Source organism: Triticum dicoccoides, chromosome 5B, assembly GCF_002162155.2.
Source record: "Triticum dicoccoides isolate Atlit2015 ecotype Zavitan chromosome 5B, WEW_v2.0, whole genome shotgun sequence".
Classification (NCBI taxonomy): Eukaryota; Viridiplantae; Streptophyta; class Magnoliopsida; order Poales; family Poaceae; genus Triticum; species Triticum dicoccoides.
The window spans coordinates 142,562,619-142,569,020 of record NC_041389.1 but is presented as its reverse complement, the minus strand read 5'-3'; positions in this window follow the sequence as shown (position 1 = coordinate 142,569,020).

Sequence of the window (6,402 nt, the reverse complement as noted above, 5' to 3'; positions counted from 1 at the left end):
GTGAGCACTGGGCTGCAGCTAAGCCCCCGAGTGGGAGGTCTGCTCTCCACTCGGTAGGATTTTCAAGACTTAGGCGAGCGCTGGGCTGCAGCTAAGCCCCCGAGTGGGAGGTCTGCTCTCCACTCGGTAGGATTTTCAAAACTTAGGCGAGCACTGGGCTGCAGCTAAGCCCCCGAGTGGGAGGTCTGCTCTCCACTCGGTAGGATTTTCAAAACTTAGGCGAGCGCTGGGCTGCAGCTAAGCCCCCGAGTGGGAGGTCTACTCTCCACTCGGTAGGATTTTTACGGCGTCTTTCTTATGGAGAACGCATTATACTTGTGGCGTAGCTCGGAGGAGAGGGTAGCAGTCGACCTGCACCTCGTCCTCCTTGGCGAGCGCACGTTGTACTTGTGGCGTAGCTCGGAGGAGAGGGTAGCAGTCGACCTGCACCTCGTCCTCCTTGCAGAGCGCACATTGTACTTGTGGCGTAGCTCGGAGGAGAGGGTAGCAGTCGACCTGCACCTCGTCCTCCTTGCTGAGCGCATGTTGTACTTGTGGCGTAGCTCGGAGGAGAGGGTACCAGTCGACCTGCACCTCGTCCTCCTTGCAGAGCGCACATTGTACTTGTGGCGTAGCTCAGAGGAGAGGGTAGCAGTCGTCCTGCACCTCATCCTCCTTGCTGAGCGCACGTTGTACTTGTGGCGTAGCTCGGAGGAGAGGGTAGCAGTCGACCCGCACCTCGTCCTCCTTGCAGAGCGCACATTGTACTTGTGGCGTAGCTCGGAGGAGAGGGTAGCAGTCGACCTGCACCTCGTCCTCCTTGCAGAGCGCACGTTTGAGTTTGAACTTAGGCGAGTGTTTAGACTGCAGCTAAGCCTCCGAGTGAGAGGCTGGCTCTCCACTCGGTAGGATTTCGTTGGAACTTAGGCGAGTACATGGACTGCAGCTAAGCCTCCGAGTGGGAGGCTGGCTCTCCACTCGGTAGGATTTCATTGGAACTTAGGCGAGTACTTGGACTGCAGCTAAGCCCCCGAGTGAGAGACTGGCTCATCACTCGGTAGGATTTTGTTGGAACTTAGGCGAAACGGATTCGCGGCTAAACCTCCGAGTGGGAAGCTGGCTCTCCACTCGGCGAGGATTTTTTTTACAAACTTAGGCGAAACGGATTCGCAGCTAAGCCACCCACTGAGGGGGAATTTTATTGAACAAATAAAAATGACATCAATCATTGGGGAAATTATGACACTATTGTCTTGTGAAACATGAACTACAGAAGTACTTTTATTACAACTCATCCGAGTGAATACTTAGGTGTAAAAGGGGCGGAGCAAATCCGCGTTCCAAGCTCGGGGCTCGTCGATGTTGTGCTCGATGTTGTAGAGACGGTACACTCCGTTGTGGAGAACCTTGGTGACGATGAAGGGGCCTTCCCAAGAAGGAGCAAGCTTGTGTGGTTTCTGCTGATCCACTTGGAGAACCAAATCTCCTTCCTGGAAGGCTCGACTCTTCACATTTTTGGCGTGGAAGCGACGCAAGTCTTGTTGGTAAATGGTCGATCGGATCAGAGCCATCTCCCTTTCTTCCTCTAAAAGGTCGACTGCATCCTGCCGCGCTTGTTCTGCTTCAGCTTCGGTGTAGAGCTCGACCCGAGGAGCATTGTGGAGCAGGTCACTCGGCAAGACCGCTTCAGCTCCATAGACCAAGAAGAACGGAGTTCTTCCAGTCGACCAATTAGGCGTGGTCCTTAGACCCCAAAGCACTGAGGGAAGTTCGTCGACCCATCCTCCGGCTGCATGCTTGAGATCACGCATCAGTCGGGGTTTCAACCCTTTGAGAATCAAGCCATTGGCTCGTTCTGCTTGTCCGTTCGATTGGGGATGGGTGACTGAAGCATAGTCGACTCGTGTGCCCTGAGATGTGCAGAACGCCCTAAATTCCTCTGAATCGAAGTTTGACCCATTGTCAGTGATGATACTATGTGGGACTCCATATCTGAATATCAGTTCTCTGATGAAACTGACAGCAGTACCGGTGTCAAGGTCCTTGATGGGTTTAGCTTCGATCCACTTGGTGAACTTGTCGACTGCTACCAGTACATGCGTGAAACCGCTTCGGCCTGTTCTCAAGGGTCCAACCATATCTAATCCCCATACCGCGAAGGGCCAGACGAGTGGTATGGTCTTCAGAGCTGATGCAGGTTTATGTGACATGTTGGAGTAAAATTGACATCCTTCGCACTTGTTGACTATCTCCTTTGCCATCTCATTCGCCCTTGGCCAGTAAAATCCGGCTCGGTATGCTTTGGCCACGATGGTCCGAGAGGACGCATGATGGCCACAGGTCCCCGAGTGGATGTCATCAAGAATTATCCGACCTTCTTCTAGCGTTATGCACTTCTGACCAACTCCAGTCGCGCTCTCTCTGTATAGCTGCCCTTTGATCACGGTAAAGGCCTTGGATCAGCGGACGATCTGTCGAGCTTCTTCCTCGTCCTCCGGGAGCTCTTTTCTTAAGATATACGCGATATATGGAACTGTCCAATCGGGAGTGATCACTAAAGCCTCCATGACCCGGTCGACCACTGCTGGGACCTCAACCTCAGTCGGATCTGTGGCACTCTTGGGCTGTGGAGCTTCTTCGGTAAAAGGATCTTCTTTGACTGATGGAGTATGGATATGCTCCAAGAACACACCACTGGGGATGGCTTCTCTCTTGGAACCTATTTTCGCCAAATCATCAGCCGCTTGATTTTTCAGTCGGGGTATATGATGGAGCTCTAACTCCTCAAACTTCTTTTCAAGCTTCCTCACTGCATTATAGTATCCAGTCATGGCTGGGCTTCTAACGTCCCACTCCTTCATCACTTGGTTGACCACCAAATCTGAGTCGCCATAAACCATAAGGCGACGGATGCCGAGTGAAATGTCCATGCGCAACCCATACAATAGGGCCTCGTATTCTGCCTCATTGTTGGAGGAATCAAAGTGAATCTGGAGCACATACCTGAGCTTATCTCCTCTGGGGGAAACCAAGACCACCCCAGCACTGGAACCATTTAACATCTTGGAACCATCAAAGAACATGGTCCAATGCTCCGAGTGAACTTGAGTCGGCTGCTGCTGTTCGATCCACTCGGCAAGGAAATCTGCTATTGCTTGGGACTTAATGGCTTTATTTGCCTCAAACTTGATATCAAGGGGAAGGAGTTCAATCGCCCATTTCGCCACTCGACCAGTTGCATCTCTGTTGTGCAGAATCTCTGAAAGTGGAGAATCGCTGACGACTGTAATGGAATGATCAGAGAAATAATGAGCAACCTTCTTAGTGGTCATGTAGATCCCATACACAAGCTTCTGATAATGAGGATATCTTTGCTTTGATGGAGTCAAAACTTCAGACAGATAGTATACTGGGCGCTGAACTTTGAAGGTTTTCCCTTCTTCTCCCTGCTCGACCGTAAGTACTGTACTGACGACTTGTCCTGTGGCTGCAATATAAAGCAACAGAGGCTCTTTGCTGATTGGGGCAGCAAGCACCGGCTGGGTGGAGAGCAGAGCTTTTAGCTCGGCAAACGCTGCATCAGCTTCTGGAGTCCACTCGAACTTGTCTGCCTTCTTCATCAGTCGGTAAAGAGGCAATGCCTTTTCACCGAGTCGAGAGATGAATCGACTTAACGCGGCCAAGCATCCAGTAAGTTTCTGGACATCGTGCACTCGCACAGGGCGTTTCATTCGGAGTATAGTGCCAACTTTTTCTGGGTTAGCATCAATTCCTCGTTCGGAAACGAGAAACCCGAGTAGCTTTCCACCTGGAACTCCGAATGTGCACTTTGATGGATTGAGCTTGATATCATACCTCCTGAGATTGGCAAATGTTTCAGCTAAGTCAGTCAACAGGTCGGAACCTTTTCGCGACTTGACCACAATATCATCCATGTATGCTTCAACGTTCCGACTGATTTGAGTGAGTAAACACTTCTGAATCATTCTCATGAACGTGGCTCCGGCATTCTTGAGGCCGAATGGCATGGTGACATAGCAAAAGCACCCGAATGGAGTGATGAAAGCTGTTTTGATCTCATCCGGTCCATACAGACGGATCTGATGGTAACCGGAATAGGCGTCTAGAAAAGACAACTTCTCACACCCCGCAGTCGAGTCAACAATTTGGTCGATGCGAGGGAGAGGAAAATGATCTTTCGGGCAGGCCCGATTGATGTGTTTGAAATCAATGCACATGCGGAGTGACTTGTCCTTCTTGGGAACCATGACGACATTGGTGAGCCACTCGGAGTGGTATATCTCTCTGATAAACTCTACCGCCAACAGTCGAGCCACCTCCTCGCCAATGGCCTTTCTCTTCTGGACGGCGGACCATCGAAGATGTTCTTTGACTGGTTTTGTTGTCGAGTCGACTCTAAGACGGTGCTCAGCCAGTCCCCTGGGAACACCCGGCATGTCAGCAGGCTTCCATGCAAAGATGTCCCAGTTCTCACGGAGGAACTGGATGAGCGCTTCTTCCTATTTAGGGTCGAGTGTTGTGGAAATATGGGTCGGAGCTGCATTGGGGTCGGTCGGGTGAATGTGAACAGGCTTCGTCTCCCCGGACGACTGAAAAGCTGATTCTGTGGCAGGCTTCTTGGCCCGCAACTAAAAGTGCGTTATATCGACTAGAGGGGGGGTGAATAGGCGATTTTTATGAATTCTTCACTGAGGAATTTGCCGGTGAGGAAATTCCTTAGCGAAGAACTACTAGCAGCGGAATAAGTACTCAGAAGTAAGCATAACAGAATACAAGCATGGTCATCAAGTTGAAATGAAGACAAGCACTGAGTATAGAAAGCGTAATCACAGGATAACACAAGGTGAAGACAAACAGACTAAAGAAATTGATCTGAGGAAATTGAGAAAGTCTTTAGTCGAAGTCTTCAAACACAGATATGAACAAACACTCAACACAGTAATGAGGAAATGAAAGGGTTGAGGAAATAGAACCAGTTAGGTTGGTGAAGACAATGATTTGGTAGACCAGTTCCAACTGCTGTCTCAGTTGTACGTCTGGTTGGAGCGGCTGAGTATTTAAACTCGAGGACACACAGTCCCGGACACCCAGTCACTGAGCACGCAGCTCAGGACACCCAGTCCTCACCGTATTCTCCTTGAACTAAGGTCACACAGACCTCGTCCAATCACTCGTGGTAAGTCTTCAGGCGACTTCCAAACCTTCACAGACTTGGTCACTCGGCGATCCACAATTCCTCTTGGATGCTCTAGACCATGACGCCTAACCGTCTGGAAGAAGCACAGTCTTCAAAGGTAACAAGCGTCGGATCCACACAGGATCAATTTCTTCAGTGATGCTCAATCACTTTGGGTTTGTAGGGGTTTTGTTTTGGGTTTTCCTCACTCGATGATTTTCGCTCAAAGTCCTCGGAGGATGGGTTGCTCTCAAATGACAAGTGTCAAGTTCTCTCGGAGCAGCCTACCAGCTAGTGGTTGTAGGGGGCGGCTATTTATAGCCTAGGGAGCAGCCCGACATGATAAGACATAAATGCCCTTCAATGATATGACGGTTAGGTGGATAAGATATTTTGGGACAGCTGGCACGCAGCACAACAACGGTCGGAAATTTGACTCTCAAATTCCTCAGGGCTATCATGTTCCTCACTGTGTAGGCAATTCGCACTGGTGAATTCCTAACTCCTCAGAACAAATTCATCTGCGACTAGAAGAACTTCGTCTCTGTCACTGAAGAAAGTGACTGAACTGTATGAGATTTCCAAAGGCTTCACTCGAAGGGATTGGTAGGTGTAGGATTTTGAGTTGAGCATCACATGGAAATTTTTCCTTAGTATTTCCTCGACCCCCTTTAACAGTATGGTGTTTCCTATGACTCAAGAAAGAGAAAATGAAACTACGAAAACAAAAGTCTTCACGCTTCATGTTCCACAAATGAATACCAAGTCTTCAAGGTCACACCAATTTCTTCACTTTCAAAGTCTTCAGAAAGTCTTCAGAATATCAAAGTCTTCAGTCGAAGAACTTCATTTTTAGGGGTCGACTTTTCTCTGTAAATATCAAACTCCTCATAGACTTATAGACCTGTGTACACTCACAAACGCATTAGTCCCTTAACCTATAAGTCTTCAATACACCAAAATCACTAAGGGGCACTAGATGCACTTACAATCTCCCCCTTTTTGGTGATTGATGACAATATAGGTTAAGTTTTTAGCGGGGATAAATGTATGAAGTGTAAATACTGATATTGAGGAATTTGATAGCAAGATATAGAAGAACTCCCCCTGAAGATGTGCATAGTGAGGAATTTGCGTTTGAGGCAATGCACATTTGAAGAGTTGAATCATGGAGATCTCCCCCTATATCTTGTAATTCATACACGCATTTGATATATTATATGAAG